Source organism: Coenobita brevimanus, chromosome 50 (assembly GCF_032717465.1).
Source record: "Coenobita brevimanus isolate Jiangsu-jjx chromosome 50, ASM3271746v2, whole genome shotgun sequence".
NCBI classification, from domain to species: Eukaryota; Metazoa; Arthropoda; class Malacostraca; order Decapoda; family Coenobitidae; genus Coenobita; species Coenobita brevimanus.
In genome coordinates, this window is record NC_137003.1 from 55,284,688 (window position 1) to 55,305,101 (window position 20,414).

The following is a 20,414-nucleotide window of genomic DNA, read 5'->3' on the forward strand; positions in this document are numbered from 1 at the left end:
CCCCTTCGCCACGACTGTGTGTGTGTGTGTGTGTGTGTGTGTGTGAGAGAGAGAGAGAGAGAGAGAGAGAGAGAGAGAGAGTTTGGTATTCGTGAGGCTATGGAGCACTTCTTATTGGGTGTAGTTACGCTTTCTGCACTCGGCACTACTATGTCCTTTCCTCTTTACTTTCCCTACTGACAAACTGCTATACTCAGATACCAGCTTAGGAGGGCGTTTTTGAAGTTAGATGATAGGGTTAGATAAAACCTTGATTAACCCCGTCAGTGCAAAACAAGAGTGAAACAAAAGGACGCCAGAATAGAAGGGGTGATGGGTCGCCTGTGTCGTTTATGATGTGTTGTTGTCTCGTTAAAAATACAGATAAACACACACACACACACACACACACACACACACACACACACACACACACACACAGTCATCATCACCAACACACCGACTCACCATTACCAGTGCACCATCACAACACACAGTCATACTAACACCATACTCATCATCACACTAACACCATCACACCATTACCAACACCACTATCACACCGACACAAACACATCACCCTGTCATCACCATACGGTCACCACTGCATCACCAATACATACATCACCATATTCCTACCACACCACTTCACAATCACACTTTACTGTTACCATTTATCACCATCGCCTCACTCCAGCATCACACTGTACCAACACACCACATACTAACCTCATCACACTAATACTTTCAACTCCATATCACACCACCACACACACCACACCACGTCACCACCACCCATCAGTGCCACACCACATCACCGCCACACTGTACTACCACACATCACCACCCCACCACCACATCACATCACTACCACACAACATCACACCATACCACATTACTACCGTTCTACACCAACACATCATTCTACAACTCCATCACCATAACACATCACTGCATTCTCATCATCACAGCACACATCCACCCACCAGCAAAACACCTAAACAACACACCTCTCCTCCAGCACATCACACAATCACAACACTACACCACCACCACAACATCGCCACACCACCACACCACATTACTACCACACCACCACATGACCACCACTACCTCACTACCACATCGCCACGCAACCACACCCCATTACCACCACACCACCACCACAGCCTCAGTACCAGATCGTCACACCATCATATTACCACCATTGCCTCAGTAGCACACATCCCTCACCACCACATTATACCACATCACCATCACAGCCTCACCACGACACAGCAGCCCCACCACAACCTTATCACCACACAACATATCGACCTCACCATATTACCACCACACAGCCATCTCATCATACCACAGAATGTACACCACCACCACACGACACAACAGAGGCCTCACCATCAACACACCACACCATCAGCACACACCATAGCATCACCAGGACATCATTCCACATCGCCACCACGTCACATCAGTCACAACACCACTACACCAGTCCACACCATCACCACAGCCTTACCAACACACCACACCACCTCTACCCCCACACCACACCACCACGTCTGCCAGAATCCAACCACACCACAATACCAGCACCACACACCACCATCACCACAGCCACAAATCACCAGCACACTTACCACATCACACCACACCACACCACACCACACCACACCACACCACACTACACTGCACCACACCACACCACACCACACTGCACCACACTACACTGCACCACACTACACTGCACCACACTACACTGCACCACACTACACTGCACCACACTACACCACACCACTCCACACCACACCACACCACACTACACCAGCACAGCACCATCCTACCCCAAGGCCAGGCAGCCAGGCATGCACCCGGCCTACGAAACACAGGTGAGCTAGTGGGCCCTCGTCTCGAACCCCTGGCTGCCTTTGTGCTGCCATACTGCCTAGCCACCAGAGAGAGAGAGAGAGAGAGAGAGAGAGAGAGGAGGTGGAGGAAGAGGAGAAGAGAGGAGAGACGTATTTCGCCCGTGGAACTGTCGGATTGGAGACCAAGTTCGCTATTGATTTTCTCATGCCCTCCCCTCCTCCTCCTCCTCCTCCCTCTTCTCTCTCTCTCTCTCTCTCTCTCTCTCTCTCTCTCTCTCTCCTGTTTATTTATGTACCCCTTTCTCATTTCATTCTTTTTCATTCTTCCCTTTTCACCCGTCGCTCTCCTTTTCCCCTGGCCTTTCATCTCTCTCTCTCTCTCTCTCTCTCTCGCCATATCTTTTCACTCACTTTCCACTTACAGCCGTTAACCCTCTCAGTCATTCCATTCACACCCATCTCCATACCAGCCATCTCTCCTGTGTTAATTTCTCATAGGTCTTTCTTTAATCCTTGCTGCTGCGTACGGTTTTATCCTCCCACTCCTTCTGTGAGGCATCAGTGAAACGCTTACTCAAAGGCAGATAGATAGATCGAGAATGAATTGATGGTTAGGTATATATGCAGATAGGTTGATGGTGAGAGAGACGCAGAAATAGCTTGCTAGGGGGAGAGAGAGACAGAGAGAGACAGAGAGAGAGAGAGAGAGAGAGAGAGAGAGAGAGAGTTAAAATCCAGGCAATCAGCATACTCAGAAAAGTAAGGACATAGACCTGACTGCTGGCATGTACAAGCGGTTTGTTTTCACCTGACGGGACTGGGGGAGTGGCACAACATGACGAACAAGTGGTGGTTGCATGGGATTCGATGAACCTTTGTTATGAGGAATGCGTCTCCTTGGTTACTAGTCACATTAACCGCCCTGTCTGACAATGAAGTGAGCTGAAAGTGGTCAGGGATCAGTGTTAGGTTAGCACTAAAAAATGCCTGGTTGTCACATCACTGGCCTACGTTCCATCATGTTACGTTGACTCCCACGGCGTTGTTTTTGTGGGATTACTGCTGCCTTCACACGCTTGGTTCAGCTTAACGACACTGGAGGGGTTGATATAGTCAGCATTAACCACTTCACTACTGGGCCGCGCTACTGCCATTTATAGTTAGGGACAAAATCTACTTGGTATGATGTGATTAACTCCTCCTGTCTGGAGACGTGTTTTATTTTTTTTTTCTTCTCGCTACCCTCACAACTCAGCAATCGGGATGGAGAAAGAGAGCATATTCTAGACTAAGTTAAAGTAAATAGAGTAGAGCCGTAATGTAATACTAATGTTGTCATGGCTATGAGAAGATTTGTACAATATTGTATTTTTCATATTTTGTTTCTACTACCAGCAGACTGTTTTCAGTCTTAAAAGAATATATTTTTTTGTGCAATGGCTTTTATTCACTTCATTATTGCTGCCACCAATTTTAATAGCGTTAGGCAGGATCTGTGGTACTTAGGTGGGTTAGTGATCACGGGGCCTAACCACTCAGTTCATGCTACCCACGGGCGATGTAATTCAGCTTAGGATACACTTTGCAAACTGGTGGGGCTGCGGTAGAGATTGCCTTAACACTTTCACCAAGAGAAGTGTGTCCTCAGGTGAAGATAGTCGTCTGGTGGTATCATGAATTAGATATAAAAACCGTACTTGCTTTCAGTGATTTTAGGATGTGTGATATCGCTAAAACTCGTGCTGAGCGTCTCCAAAACTGAAGTTACGTATAATATTGCCTGTGTGATGTACGAATATAACTCGCTTGGGGAAAAACGTGGAATACCGAGTTCTCGTCTGTTGGTTACATCTTTTGGGTAATACAAGAGTGATGAGGGGGAGGGAGGAGCTTATAGTATAGTCCTCCAGTACCATCTCTCAAACGCCAACTAAGGAATCAATTTTGTTACAGACCCAAATAATTGCCAGAGTATAACATCAAAGGAATAGCAGTAGGTTAATGAAAAATTGTTTGTATGTACTCTTGCCTTCACTCATATTGCCACCAGGAAAGAAGAGGAGGAGGAGGCGGTGGAGAGAAAGAAAAAGAGGGGTGGAGAGAAGGAAGAAAATGAGGAGATGGAGAGTGGGAAAAAGAAGAGGAAGAGGGGGACGATGAAGAGATGGTGGAAGGAGGGAGAGGAAGGAGGAGAAGGTTGAAGAGGGGAAAGGAAGGAAGGAGGTGGTGAACAGGAAGAGGTGGGGAGGAGAAAGGGAGGAAGGGGATAGAGAAGAGGAAGAGGAGGTGGAGGAGAGAAAGGGAGGAAGGAGATGGTGAAGAGGAAGAGGAGGAGGTGGAGAGAAGAAAGGGAGGAAGGTGGTGGTGAAGAGGAGGAGGAGAGGAGAAAGGGAGGAGGGAGGTGGTGAAGAAGAAGAGGATGGGAGGAAGAAGTCAAGAGGGGAAAAGGGGGAAGGAGGTATTGAAGAGGAGAGGGAGGTGGAGGTGGAGGGTGGGTGGGAGAAGAAAGTGGAGAGAGGAGAGGAGGAGAAAGTGGAGAGGTAGAAGAGGTAAGAAGAGGAGGTTGAGAGGGAGTGGTAGGCGGGAGATGGTAGATAAAGCGACTAGGATATGAGAGAGAGAGAGAGAGAGAGAGAGAGAGAGAGAGAGAGAGAGAGAGAGAGAGGTGGCCCAATGGAGCAGGAAGGAAGATGAAATAAATAAATGACAAAAAAAACTTGAAAAATAGGGAGGAGAGGCGGGAAAAGAAGGGAGGGAAAGTAGAGGAGGAGAGAAGTGAGAGAGAGAAGGGAGGGTTTACGAGAATAGGGAGAAAAGAAGGGAGGAGGGAGGTGGAAGAGAAGCAGGGGGGAGGGGAGTGGAAGGGAGGAAGGGAAAGGTAGGGAGAGATGGGACACAGGAGGAAGAGAAGGAACGGGTGAGAGGGAGAGGGGGAGAGAAGGCGAAGGAGGAGAGGGGTGAGGGGGAAGAGTGGGAGAGGGGAGAGGGGAGGGGGGTGAGAAGGAGAGGGGAAGGGGGTGATATCTTTGCTTCCCTATCCCCTTGACCTATTCGTAAATATTTGGGGTGAGTGTCGGCTCCCCCTCCCCCCCCTCTCTCTCTCTCTCTCTCTCTCTCCATGTTCCGTCTCACACCTTATCTGCCTCAGTCTCCCCATCACGTCCTTCATGTATTCCCCAGACGTGTATTTCCTGCCACAGTTTTCTCCCTAACATTGCCCCTTCTCTCCCCCAACTCCCTCCCATTTTCATAGTCTCCCCTCCCTCTTCCCTCCCCCTCCCCCCATCTCCCATTCTCTCCTCGTCTCAGTTCTCCTTTTGTCATATACCCCACCCTCCTTCCCCCACTCCCCTCTCCCCATTTCTCTTTGTCTCCCCTTCTTGCCCCATTCCCTCTTCCCTAATTCCATACCCCTCCTTTCTTTCCCACTTACTACCCCTTACCCTCTCCTCCTACCCACTCCCTACTCACCCCAGCCTCCCCCACTGATCCCACTCACTCCCTACTCTCCCCAGCCTCTCCCACTCACTCCCTACTCTTCCCAGCCTCTCCCACTCTCTCCCTACTCTTCCCAGCCTCCCACACTGATCCCACTCACTCCCTCTCCTCCCCAGCCTCCCACAATGATCCCACTCACTCCCTACCCTCCCCAGCCTCCCCCACTGATCCCACTCACTCCCCACTCTCCCCAGCCTCTCCCACTGTCCCACTCACTCCCTCCTCTTCCCAGCCTCTCCCAGCCTCTCTCAGTCCATACTTTCCCCAGCCTCTACCACTGCCCTCTCTCTCATAAAATAAACTAAGTACAAAGGCTACATACTTACTCCACATCTGCACACAAACCCACGGACGCACATGGCACACACACACACACACACACACACACACACACACACACACACACACACACACACACACACACACACACACACACACACACACACACACACACACACAGGGGCCAGGTACTCACATCAGGTAAAGCGATGGCTGCAAAAATAAATCGTGGGAGAACAAGATGACTGGGTTTGTTTTATTTGTCGCTTTGGTGTGTGTGTGTGTGTGTGTGTGTGTGTGTGTGTGTGTGTGTGTGTGTGTGTGTGTGTGTGTGTGTGTGTGTGTGTGAACGACGTTACTCTAGTAGTTATGATCCGAGATAGACGAAGCTGTAAAAAAGTTGAGGGTCTTCGTAGAGGTTGACCTGTTGTTTTAGGGGACAGTAGTTCTGAGGTGAGGGTGACATGACAAGGTTAACTTCAACGGCTTTAATACGATTTAAACCAAACTTGGTGGAAGAGATGTGGGCAAGGCAAGAACAGGAATTCGATTTTGAGGAAGTACGTAAGTCAGGGTCTTAGGCCAGAGTTAAATGGTTGACGGTATTACTCATTTTTTTTTTTCGATCTGGGAAAGATGGAGATCTGATTTTGAGAACAACAGGTCAAAGGTCAAGGTCACTGGACAAAGGCAACTCAGTGTTTCTCTGAACTTGGCAAAACTTGGTGGAAGTGTCGAGGGTCAGGCAAGGATGTAGTAATTCGATACTGAGAACACTGAGCTGAACGTCATGGACACAAAATAAACATAGGTATTGTATTGTCAGTGTTTCTTGTTTTATTGTTATCGTATTTTTGTGTCGTAGGGCATATTCTCTCTCCCTCTCTCTCTCTCTCTCTCTCTCTCTCTCTCTCTCTCTCTCTCTCTCTCACGAAAACACACAGGTGGTAAGCGACAAGAGAGGTGTGACAAACGAAAGGTGTCTATTTGCCGCGGGTAATAAGGGTGCGGGGAAGTTGGCGGTGTCAGACAGTATTTTCGTCAGCTCAGTAGGTATATAACGGATCTTCCTTTGTTATTCATTCTGCATTTTAAACCTCAGTATTCTCTTTTACGTTACTTTAATCTCTTTTGACCCCTTCAGCCTCATGACATTGTTCACACGTAGGTCTTTCTCCCCACCAACTTAGTCTGTCCCATTTGCTGACGTGTTTTTTTTTTGTTTATTTTCGCAATTTTCGCTATTTTCCCGCCATAAAGGGTTAATGAAGGTCACATTTAAGCTCTCCAGTTCGATAAGTTAATCCGATGCTGAAAATGCTCGTCAGGAGGTAACAAGCTTGAATTATACTTGACTCGTCCATAACAGCTGATTATTCTGTGTTGTTTATATTGCTTTTGATGTCGACATTGGCCCATATCCTCTTTGGCATGGGAGACTTCGTAGCACTTCTTAATAAGCAATTTAGTTTTCATATTGCACCTTAATGTCCGCTTTTATGTACCCGTATCTTTCTGATATCTAAGTAATGTACAGCAGTAACATACCAGAGAATATTATTGTGTAAAAAATAAATCGATTAGGAAAAGATAACACGATAAGGCGTATTCGAAAGAGTACGGCCTAAAGATTGCAACATGCATGGATATCTCAACGTCCTAGACACACGAATAAATCGGTATGGGAGAGGTGCTAGGGGAGGCTTCTTAACCCACAAGATCACTAGTCTGGATGTTGAGGGAGACCGCTAGGGACACGAGACTCCTGCTGTTATCAGTGGAGTGGCCCCCTCGTAACGTACGCTGTCACAGCCGCCCTCTACCAGATTACCCACACCCCCCTCATTCGCTGATAAGGCTGTGGGGTTGGGGCTGAGGGGTTGGGGCTGAGGGGTGGGGGTTGAGGGATGAGGGCTGGGGGGTTGGGGCTGGGGGGTAAGGGTCAGCAGGTGAGGTTGTTATAGAGAAAAATAGTCGGGGGTTAGATGGTGGAGGAGTGGAAGTTACATGATCGGGGTTAGGCGTTAGCAGGTGAGGATTGGGGTTATGGTGTAGGGATTGGGGGTTGGGGGTTAAGTGGTGGGGAATTGGGGGTTACGAGGTTGGGTTGGGGGTTAGCAGGTGAAAGGCTGGGGTTAAGAGGTGAGGAGTTGATGTATTAGCTGTGTGTGTGTGTGTGTGTGTGTGTGTGTGTGTGTGTGTGTGTATGAAGGGATGGACAGAGTGACTGCAGGACATCTACCAACAGTTTTAAAAAGGAACAGCACTGGTCGGGAGAGGTATGAGAGAGTGTGAAATCGGCTGGGTCATGGTGGTGGACGGGTCTAGGGACAGTACATTAGTTGTTTACATAATTTTATTAGGGCGACTGTATCTTCCACCACACGATAAACTCTGACAGGAAGATATGATAAAATGGTGAAAACACACACACACACACACACACACACACACACACACACACACACACACACACACACACACACATCCGTAGTGGGTGCGTGGGCAGTGTTATCGCTGTGGCCCTACCGGATGTTTTGGTTGACTGTTTGTCCACGCGACCAAACATTAAACCACTCCAGATATCCCCACCACACTTACCTCACCGCTGAATCTCGACACCACCCAGACACCTGTGGTATTTGCCGGTGTCATGTACTATCGCCAGCTAATGTCCTGTCATCTCTCCTGCTTTGCTGTCTGCGGATTTGAAAGTTAGTCTCTTGACTCCGAAACAAGTGACACAACTGATGTATGGTCCAAATAAAATAATTAGTGTCAGTTGCGGTAGAATCACTAGACTGGTTTTCAAAGTTCATAGAGAAGCAGGAAAGGCGACAAAACTGTTGTTTCCGAATGTGCAGTACTGTCGACAGCAAAATCTGAAGCTCCTCCCCTGCTTTTTTCTCCGTTAACTCTGAAAATTAGTTTGTAGAATCCGAAGCTAAAGCTGGCACTGATCTGTGGCCCAAAACAGTACCCAGTGTCAATGCTGCGGATTTTTGAGGATGATTTTCAAAGGCTATTCAGAAAGAAGCAAGAGACCTGACAGGACTATTGTCGCCGACTGCACGTAAAAATTCTGTGGCGGTGGACTCAAGAGAGCTCTCTCCACTTAGAGCATAAAAGAAGGAAGTTGATACGTTGGAAATGAGAGAGGCTTGCCTAGTTTGGGTTTGCATTATGGCTGTATGTCCCGTTTGTGTTTGAATATTATTTTTTCTTGTTCTTAGAATATCGAAAACAGCAAAAAAAAAAAAAAAAAAAGTCAACAGAAAGCTGTTGACATAGTAGAACTTGGATGGTCGCAATCGTACCCAACCCAATTGATGAACTTGCTAATTGGTCGTGTAATGACTGAATCATCTTTATTCATTTGGCATTGGCTGATGCACCCATTCTGTAAGTCAGGACTCTAATACAGTGATCTAGTTATTTGGCGTCTTTCATGGAAGAGTTTGGAAATTGTTAGGAAACTGCAGTTCTTGGACTTAAGAGCTATTAACATAGTCACTCAAATTTAATAGTAATAAAGGAAAGATTCTGCGAACCAACGACTATCTCTTTTGAAGATCCTGGTTGCCTTTTCTTTAATTTACAACTGCGATACCTTAAGTTACGTATGTATTCAGGGTGATTGCCATTCTATTAACGAGCAAATTCAGTGGTGGAGGCCAGCCCCCTCCCCTGCCTGATTGGTTCCCTGGCAGTAAAGATGCTATCTGTTACGAGGAACACTGCTGACTGGCGGCATGACAGGGGGAGGGGGGCAGTACCACAGGGGCAGTGACGGGGCTGGGGGTTTAGGAGGAATGCAGGGGGTAGGGGGAGGATAGGCATAGGGAGCTGGTGAGAGAAGGGGGAGGAGAGAGTTTCTGAAAGAGGGACTAGCTCATGTGAGGGTGCAGTACTGGGACGGAGGGGGAGGAAGTCTGGGGAGGAGGAGGAGAGTAGGAACGAGGAGGAGGTAGAATGGAGGAGGGGAGGCAGAGAATTGAGGGAGGAAGGGGGTGTCTGGGGGAGGGGCGGACTCTTGTGGGGGCTCAGTATTGGGGTGGGGAGGAGGGGAGGAGGGTGGAAGGAGGGAAGGGGAGTAGGGAGTGGAAGGGAGTAGGTGGGAGGATGGAATGTTCTTGGGGAGGGGTGAACTCATGTTGGGGTGCAGTACCGAAGGGGAAGAGAGGGGAGGTTTGGGATGAAGGAGAAAGTGTTGGGGAGGGGAGGACTCGGGAGGGGAGTGTAGTGCCGAGGGCGTTAAATGGGGGGTGCTGGGGTAGAGGGGAGTAAGTGGGGGTGTAGTACGGGAGGGAGGAAAGGATTTGGAAAGGATTCAGTAATTTGAACATTGATTCGTCATTCACACACTCTTGCATGTGGTGAGCCTTAGTCTGGCTAGTGATGACTGATTTACTTGGAGAGAGAGAGAGAGAGAGAGAGAGAGAGAGTACTTTTTGTGAATATAGCAAACCACTGAACTGGTAACTTAATAATAATATAACTAGACTTGGAAGAAGGTGATGTGGTGGTGGTAAGGACGATAATAGTAGTGACTGTGTGGTTGAGAAATGGTAGTGATGGTGGTAGTTGCAGTGATGGTGATACTGGTAGATAAGCTGATAGTAGAAGTTGTGATGAGGGTGGTGGTAGTTATGGCAGTAGGAGCAATGGTGGTGGTGGTGAAAGTGGTGGAGATATTGGTAGAAATGGTGGTAGTGGTGATGCTGGCGAAGTTGGTGATGGTGTCAGTGAAGATATGGTAGGTAGTGGTTATGTTGGTGATGGTGTCAGTGGTAGAGATGGTGGTGGTAGTAGTGATGGGGTTAGTGGCAGATATGGGGGTGGTAGTGGTGATGGCAATGGTGGTAGTGGTGATGGTAGTGGTGGTGGTAGCGATAGAAATGTGGTCTCCTCCTAAAATAACATCTCCCTGAAACATTCCTTCTTCCCTGAGCGTCTTCCTCGTGCATCCCTAAAATATCTCGTCCATCCCTAAAATACTAGTGGCCTAAACCGTCCCTTCCCCTGCCTAAAATATCACTCCCTTTCTCAACAGACTTCCACCCCCTCTGAAACCACTAACACCTCCCCCCGAAGTGACTATTCCAAATTTCTACTCTCTCTCTCTCTCTCTCTCTCTCTCTCTCTCTCTCTCTCTCTCTCTCTCTCTCCCTGTATGATACCCTCGCCCGCGAAGCGAGACCAGGTGTTATACTTTGAGCGACGTGTGTGTGTGTGTGTGTGTGTGTGTGTGTGTGTGTGTGTGTGTGTGTGTGTGTGTGTTGATAAAACAAGTCGGGCAGTTTTGTATCAGATTATAACCAAACTGGTGGAAGGGCTGCTGGATAGGCCATGAGGAAACCTATTATTTAAGAGTAATAGGTCAACGTTGAAGGTCGCGGGGCTTGGCCAAACGTTGTCTTAGCAAAGTCAGCTGGAGCAGTTTTACTTAATTCAGCCAAACTTGGTGGAAGGGATGAGCTTAAGGAAAGAATGGACTGATTCAGTTTTGAGAACACTCAATCAAAGGTCAGAGCAAGTGTCAAAGCTGTACAAGTGTATTTGACTGCCAGCAATACACCTCAGGCATTTTTGATCCGACTTAAACCAAACTTGGTGTGACGGTTGAGGGTCAGTCAAGGAGTAAACTTATTATTTTCTAGAGCAATAGGTCAGAGGTCAAGGACACGAACAAACTCAACTTAAACATTTTTTTTTTTTAGACCATGCCTTGTAGAAGGGTTGAGGATAAGCCAAGAATATAAGAATTTGATTATCAGAACAATCAGTCAAAGATCAAGGTCATAGGGAAGGTCAACTTTGTCATTTTTATTTCATTTGAACCAAACTTAGTGGAAAGGTTAAGGGTAAGGAAAGTTCGAGGGGATTCAGTACCGACAACACTCAGTAGTCAAGATCACAGGACGAGTCAGATTTCAATCCATGTGTGTCTGAGTGTGAGAGAGTAATTAAAGCGATTTTTATCTAATTTTGATCAATTATAGACATTCGAATTTGAGAACAGTTAGTCGAAGATCAAGGTCACAGGGAAAAATTCAAAGGTTAAAGTCACAGGTTAAAGTTCTGAATCGATTTGAACCAAAGTTGGTGGAAGGGTTAAGGGTTAGGCAAGAAAGAAGTGATTCGATTTGGAGAGTAATTTTTCTACGATCAAGGTTAAAAGGCAGACTCAAACATTCGGCCCCAGACCAGTGGGTAGGCGTGATGTGGCGTTCCCTGAGTGAGCTGCCTTGTTATTTGTTCTTGTCTTATTCTCTCCTCATCCCTTCATCATCATCATCATCATCATCATCATCATCATCATCGTCATCTTCATCATCGTCATCTTCTTCTTCTTCCTCTCTCTCTCTCTCTCTCTCTCTCTCTCTCTCTCTCTCTCTCTCTCTCTCTCTCTCTCTCCTTCCTTGGCACCGGGCTACATGATGTGAGGGGTAAACACGTTAAGGTTTGTGTGTGCAGTGAAGCAGTGTAAGACCGGCCGCTGACCTTTATCGGGTGACGTAGCCTCCTGTCTGTCGCCAGGCCCCGCTTGTTCCTTAGATACACACACACACACACACACACACACACACACACACACACACACACACACACACACGGGTGCAGTCAACTCGTGAATCACAGCCAGACTTGAGATAATGACACAATCTGTTCCTATGTCACTACTAAGAATTGTCTATGCAGGATGGACAAGAGAAGGAGATTGTAGAGCTCCCCATGTCATTCGTTCTTCTTGTAAAAAAAAAAAATCGTAACGGGAGGGATTAGTATCATACGTTTGCGTCTTGTTGTGCTTGAACTTAATTTGTCACCCACCTTCTCAAGTATAATTATGACCTGTATTCTCTTCGGCGTTTAATTTTGGTAACATGAAAAATATATATGAAAACTGAACGTGGATTCATTGTCACCGGTTTGGAGTTTTTCGTAGTTCGAGTTTAAAAAAAAGAAAAAAGAAAGAAAAAAAAAAAGTCTGGAAGTGAACTGTGGGTGTGAGTCACCGTAGAGTTGTTCCACACGCAGTCAATGATTCACTGCTCTGAGGGTCTCGTCGCGTCTCTTTGTTAGCGACTTATTTTGCACATCGCACCTTAGTATCCTCCTGTATGGTAGTAATGCAAACTATGTCGATGTTGCAATTATATAAATGATGAATAACAGAATGCTAGGTTGTAAAATGCGAAGTAAGTTCTTTGTCCCAACTGTTGACTGCTATAACATGTGCACATATAATTAGTTGTACCTAATTAGAAAGCCATGACCTCCGTAGGACTGAGTTTCTATCGCGATTGTACTCCAGATGCCTGATTCGATACGACCCAGCTTCGTTAGATATTTAATGAAACCGTTAATATTCAGTAGCATGACGCAGTTTCCATTAGAGTGTTGCTGTTTTCAGATATTTTATTCGGCTTTGGAGAGACTACTGTAAGTCCTGAATAATTTGAATAAAACTGAATGGGACAGCAGCGACATAGTAAAAAAAACGTCACCATGATAAAAGTCGGCAGTGAAAGCTTGTGTACCACTATATCTATCTGTCTCTGTTTATTTTTCTCTATGACACTTTCAAAGACTAGATGAAGCCTTGACAATTTCCGTGGTCTTTAAGCTAGGTTCTTACTCACACGTGTAGTACCGTTTCTTTGAGCCACAAGCTTATGACCCGCTTTCCATAGGTTCGATCGCCAGTAAGTGCCAGAAGGCTTTTCGATCATGTATTATCATCAGCGAAAGTGCTAAAGTAGGCTGATTATGTACACATTAATGTACTGGGCTGCATTAGTGTAGGCATGGGGCCCTTACCACTGTGTGTAATGTAGAATATCCCCTAACCTAACCTGAGAGGTGGAGACAGGAGCCACGTGAGGATGCCGGGGAGAGTTTCCATAAGCAGGTTTGCAGGGTTTCGAGACTTGCTCTCAAAAGGCGGTAGAAAGTCGCTGGCCACTATAATATACCGAAAATCGCAAAGAAATAAGTTGAAATTGCCACACCTAGGTAAGGGTCCTTTCAAAAAACTTCAGATAAATGAAAATTAATGTCTGTGGATCTAGTTATAAAATAGGTACAATGGCAACTCCCTACCGTAACCCCACACGCATGGCTAACCAATCGCGGTGCCTCCTCTGACGTCACCCACTCCACGCTGACCCTGGTTGGCTGAGTCGCGCCGGGCAGGAGTTACGGCTTTCGAATGAAGACTTGGTAATTAGTTTCGTATGAAAAAAAAAAAAAAAAAAAAATCCTCCCCCTTTTACGTCATCGCCGTAGAGTGGCGTGAAGGGCGTGCTGTTGCTGCCGGCCGTGATACCTTGTTCGTGTGCTTAACGTAGGCATAGCAAGCTGACATAGGAAGTGTCGTGGTGCCTTTTCCTTAGTGATTCATTTTCCACCTTACACCTGACTCTCTCATGCCTTATGTATGTATCCTTAATATGCATCATAAATCGCAAAGGAAGAGGTGCTACGAAATGTCTGCCATTTAGAACACGTTGTCATTGATACAAGTTGAGAAGGAAGGTACTGATATAATGGTTAACTCTCATGGTAGGGACAACTCTAGTACCCTATTGCAATTAACCCCAAACGCTTTAAAACGGGTGGGAGTAAAACTGACGTAATAGTATCGCCAATAACTCCTTCATCGTCAGGACAACTCTAGTAGACTATTCCCCGTAACTCTGTACTTATAAGTAATGATCAGTGATGTTTGGATAGTGGTAGTTTCTAGGTAGATGTTTGGATAGTGGTAGGTAGTTGGTAGATGTTTGGATAGTGGTAGGTAGTTGGTAGATGTTTGGATAGTGGTAGGTAGTTGGTAGATGTTTGGATAGTGGTAGTTAGTTGGTAGATGTTTGGATAGTGGTAGTTAGTTGGTAGATGTTTGGATAGTGGTAGTTTGTTGGTAGGTGTTTGGGTAGTGGTAGTTTATTTATTCTTAACACATGAATACTTGGGCAAACAGACAGACAGACTACAATACAGGCCAAGCGATGGCAATACATGGCGATAGTCTGATGCAGAGATAAGATAAGGGTATGGCTTGTGAACCTTTAAAATGTGACTTTGCCAGACATGCAGACCGACAGAGAGAGAGAGAGAGAGAGAGAGAGAGAGAGAGAGAGAGAGAGAATTTCGTATACAGTAGGTTGTAAAGCCGAATGTAGAGGAGGTGTATGCTCATCTCTCTCTCTCTCTCTCTCTCTCTCTCTCTCTCTCTCTTTCTTCAAAAAAAAAAAGGTGGGGGGGAGGGGGTGACAGGAGAGGGAGAAAGAAGGGAAGACCGGAAGAGAAAAGGCAAATTGAAGGAAAGAAGGAAAACAAAAAGAAAAGTAAAAAGGGAAAGCGATGAAATGTGGCTGTGGTGCGACAAGTGTGGTAGTTTTGCTGGCAGTATAGTAGTTGTAGTGACAGTGTGGTAGTTGTGGTGTGACAAGTGTGGTATGACAAGTATGTGGTAATTGTGGTAGTAGTGTGGCAACTATGGTGGCGGTGTGGTATTTGTGGTGACAGTGTGGTAGGTGTAGCGTGACAAGTGTGGTAGTTGTGGTGGTAATGTGGTAGATGTGGTTTGGGAGGAGTGTGACTGGGGTGGTTGGTGTTGGTTGATCAGGTGTGGAGTGGCAGTGTTGAGTCGACAGGTGTGGTGTTGCACGTGAGGGAGTTACTGAAGTTGAGTGGCAGGTGTGTGGTGGTAGGTGCATTGTGGTACGTGTGGTGGAAGGTGTGTGGTGATGGGTTTGGTGGCAGGTGTGTGGTGGTAGGTGTATGGTGGTATGTGTGTGATGATAGGTGAATAGTGGCAGGTGTGTGGTGGTAGGCGTGTGATGGTAGGTGTGTGTTGGCAGGCCTGGGTGTGACAGATATAGAGGCAGATGTGTACCAGGTGTGGGAAGTGGGTGTTGCGCAGGTGCTGATGTGTGGCATAAGTATTGGGTGAGAGGTTTGGCGCAGGAACGGAATGACGGGTGTGGGGTGGAGGGTGTGGGATGGAATATGCAGACTGACGAATGAGGTAGATATGTTGATGTGGGGAGGCACATGTGATGCAGATGAGAAAGAGATGTGGAATGGAAGATATGCGAATGTGTTGCAAGTGATGAACCGAAGGTGACTGTAGGTGTGAGGCTGAGACCTGTGGGGCAGGTGTGGTACAGGTGTGATGAATGTACGGGGCAGGTGTGGGGAAGGTGTGGGACTGGCAGATGTAGGGGAGGTGTGGAGCAGGTGTGGACACATGTGAGTCTGGCAGGTGTGCGGCAAATAGGTGTGGGCCAGGTGTTGAGCAGGTGTGGGGCAGACGGGTGTGGGACAGGCAGGTGTGGGGCAGGTGTGGGGCGGGGGACAAGCCAGTAATAGCCTTGTCGAGGAGTCACCACCACCACTGTCAACACCGCCTATTGCAATGATTTGTTACCGCGCCTGTGTGTGTGTGTGTGTGTGTGTGTGTGTGTGTGTGTGTGTGTGTGTGTGTAAATATAAGGTTATTTGAGCTGCTTGTTACCAGAGTCCATGTGTATTTAGGTTTCTCAGTTTTTATGTGTGCCTGCATATGTATGTGAACTTTTGAGGTGTGTGTGTGTGTGTGTGTGTGTGTGTGTGTGTGTGTGTGTGTGTGTGTGTGTGTGTGTGTGTGAGAGAGAGAGAACCTAGCCACCCCTTCAGTACCAGAGATCTCCTTGGAGCTGAATATTATCGTCTGGAATAAGGGAGTAAAAATCAGAAACAGAAGTCATCGATCTATTCATGCAGTCTAGGTTGTCAGTTTTACACAGATGCAAGTCTGTGGGGGAAAATACAGCAAATTAACCCTCCCAAGATCAAGACAACTCTACAGTGTATTCCAGCAAAGACAAGTGATTTAATTTAGCTAAGAGTGAGTCATAGGAGCCTGGGAGTCAGTATTGTCACCGCTAACCCTCTCATGGTCAGAACAATTCAAGTATCGTATTCCATTATGTGGTCAGACGATTTTATTCAGCTGAGTCATAGGAGTCTGAGAGGGATTAAGTTCTGTTTTCGCAACCCTGTTTCTTTAGCGATTCATTATGTGTTATTCGTATGCAGTGATATTTATGTCTGCTTACTATCAACATAGTCGCATCGATATCATGGAAGATGATAATTATGAAGGTGTAATTTGCAAATTGAATCGCTGACGAAGAGGTGTTACGAAGCCCTTGTAGCCAGCGAGAGTATGAATGTACTGTGCAGATACTGTATACCTGTTTGTACTATACGCTTATATGTATCAGTCAGTTTTTTATATACAGAAACCCAGAGTATTCACGCAGCGTATGTGTATAGATGATCTTGTGCATATACCGTATTTCCGACTCAAATTTCTACATAGCCAAGTCCAGAGTAGGTATATTGAATAATTTTTCACATGTGCACTGTATGTATGCCTCCTGTGTGCTTGTATGTGTGAATCAATTTTTGTTTAAAGTCCCAGGTCTGTTGAAGTACGTGTGAATGTATGCCTCTCTGGTGCATGTATGTGTGGGGCCAGTGTGTGTGTATGTCTTCGTGTATGTATATAGGTATGTATATGTTTATATGTATATGTTTATGTATGTGTATACGTTTGTACGAGTATTTATGTATGTATATGTATGTATGTATGTATGTATGTGTGTGTATGTACAGTATGTGTGTATGTATGTATGTCCCATGTGCATATACTCGTATATATACTGTACAGTAAATGTCACGTGCATATGATTCTGAGTAAGTGTTCTCTATACTGTATACAGGTCCAAAGTATGTGTATGTATTCACGTACACGTATAAGAATTCATGTACGCTTGTATACCCCCCTGTGCATGTATGTATGCATGAGCGGCGGTGGAGGTGTGCGGAAACTTGTGTGGCCCTAAAAGATAGTCGCTTTATCTATCGCTTTATCTATCGTAATTGAATCAGTTCTTGAAGGAGGCGCTCGCTGTTGCTAACTTGATGAACAGGGGGGATGAGTTATCTCCCACTATCTCATTTACCTGCCCATTAATTAACAACTTCACACCTGTCCCTCAATCACGACCGCTTATCAATTTGGAAACATTTCACTACCGTTTGCCACACCACAATAAACGACAATTCACCACTAAGGCAAGGCAAATGAGCTCCTATGTTTTTTTTTTTTTCCCTTTGCTCCTCTCCAATGGCTCCCACACACCATCACATTATCGACTTTATTTTATGAATGTTCTCCATTTTATGAGTGTACGACAAATTTTACATTACTATGGATATCTGAAGCTCTGAACAGTCGGATGCACATTGGCAAAACGTAATAGCAAGTGATTTTGTGGTGCTAAAGACAGTCAGTGAACTACAAGGTTAAGTGATGATAGTTTAAAAGGAACAATTTTTTCTGGAAATTCTGCCAAAAGAAACAAATTTTTTAATAGAAGTACCAGTGAAGTGCAGAAGTGCATAAAATAAACATTGTTGATGCAATGAAAACTTGAGAGCTGTGATGATGAATAAAAAGGAAACAGTGAGAAATTATAAGTGCACTGCTACTACACACTACAGCAGCATGATCAGTGAATTAAACCCTGTGTTGAACAGCATAGAGGGAAAAAAAAGACGTAATTAACAGAGAAAACTATGTGTGTAGATTGATAAAGACTTTTGAAAGATGTGAATCAATAGTAAGATAATGACACACGTGAAAATGGTAACTAAGAGATCAAGAATGAACAGATCTGAACGAACTGAGTGTGCAAATCAGGCTGCCCTACTTGTCTGTTAAAAAACCGACGGAAATTTCTGAAAAGAGTTGGATTCAGCCTTGATAAGGAAAAAGTAATCCTGTCTAGTGAATGGATGGTAAAAGAATACATCATGACAAAATCCTGTTGATCTGATAACAGTGAAATCGAATAATCAGAAAATAACAGGACGCACACAGTGAGGGCCTGTACGTTAATGAAGGAAGGGAAAATGTACGAAGCAAAATAACTCGAACAAGAGATGAAGGACAAAGTTTAAGCTGAAACAGATCTTGAGAAAATACAGATTATGAACGAATACACATATAAAAGTAACGAGACAGAAGTACCTGAAGAAAGAATGATGACGCTGAGAAAAAGGTGATATCTGAGTGAAAGGCTTAAGAGAAAAACTGAAGGAACAAATAAAGTACAATTGGCTGATAGGAAAAATAAAATTGAAAAATGTGAAAATCCCCAGTCAAATTAAAAGAGAATGTGAGAAACTGAATAACGTATCAGGCTTCATTTGTAAGATGAGGAAAGAGAAACGGAACAATGAAACAAGGACGGAAAAGGAGTGACTATAACTTGAAATATGAGTAAAAATATGGAAAAATGTCAAAAACAAAATGAAATATATCTGACGTAGAAAGAATAAATGAATTAGAGAATGAAAAAAAAAACATACTACTAGGAGAGAGAGAGAGAGAGAGAGAGACTAATTACACACATTGCCTAGCCCACATATGCCCAATTCCTACTTACATCTGTAGTAGTGATACCTTCTTCTATCGCCTTTTCCGCTATCCATCTGTTTCTTTCTCTTTCTGATTTCAGCTTTATTGCATATCACTCTCGTATTATTATTATTATTATTATTATTTTACCGACTGCTTATTCATGCCAGTATCTGTTTGTATCTTTCCATAATCATTCACTGTTGTTCCACATCTTATTCCCTAACTGCACCCTACTAGCACAGCACCCTACTAGCACAGCACCCTACTAGCACAACACCCTAACAACACAGCACCCTACCCCTATCTCACCCGTATCTCTTGCATGTCAAATTACCCTTATAATGTGGACAGAGTTGGCACGCATATTACAGACAAGAATATCAAAGCTCCATGCGTAAATATTAACTGTTAGGGAAGAGGTTCAAGGGAGCCTCCTATGCCCACGGGAAGACGACCCTGTGACGTTTGCGTGACTCAGCCAGTAACGTTACACCTGTTCATCCCTGTAATAACGCACGGGCATCAGGTATGGGTGAGTGGTGCCAGGCTCTTGACATCACTGAATATACCTGCCTACCTGTTGTGTTAATGTAGGTGTGGCGTTGTAGGGTGAGGGTGTGGTGTGGTGAGAGTGTGGGTGTGGTGTGTTTATGGGTGTGGTGTGGTGGGTGTGGGTGTGATATGGTGAGTTTGTAGGTGTGATGAAGTACATTGTGGTGAGGTATGGTGTGGAGGGTGTGGGTGTGGTGCGGTATGGTATGGTGAGGTTGTGATGTGGTGTCTGTAGGGTCATAGTCAACACTGCTTTGGCCTGTTTATTCAACCGTTTGCTGTCTAGTATCTGCTTTATCAGTATGAAGTCGAAAGATAGGAACCCGTCTTCGTGTGTGTGTGTGTGTGTGTGTGTGTGTGTGTGTGTGTGTGTGTGTGTGTGTGTGTGTGTGTATGTGTGTGTGTGTGTGTGTGTGAATAAAACTGTAAAAATGTTGATCCAATTTTAATCAACCTCAGTCGCAGTGTATCAGCCTTGGAGTAAATCTATTTTTTTGACGATAGGGGAATGGGTCAAAATCTGGCCAGACTTATATGTGTTAAATAGTTATTGCATTGAACACAGTCTATCTTTCACATTATTTCCCTCTCGTTCTGTTGCCTTTCACACCCACATCTCCGTCTGTCTGTCCGCTTGTCTGTCTGTCACACACACACACACACACACACACACACACACACACACACACACACACACACACACACACACACACACACACACACACACACACACACACACACACACACACACACAC

The 20,414-nt window shown here is 45.5% G+C and overlaps 2 protein-coding genes across 5 annotated transcripts in view; both read left to right on the forward strand.

Annotated features, from left to right (window-relative positions):
* The window catches only part of LOC145399843 (transketolase), a 95,438-nt gene extending 89,216 nt beyond the window's left edge, over positions 1–6,222 (forward strand). Inside the window, exon 11 of the transcript XR_013897343.1 lies at positions 6,211–6,222. The gene's annotated coding sequence lies outside the window, so the exon portion shown is untranslated. The remainder of the gene's footprint in view (positions 1–6,210) is intronic.
* Positions 1–20,414, forward strand: part of LOC145399842 (diacylglycerol kinase theta) — a 95,719-nt gene that overhangs the window by 37,819 nt on the left and 37,486 nt on the right. The gene's annotated exons all lie outside the window — the stretch shown is intronic.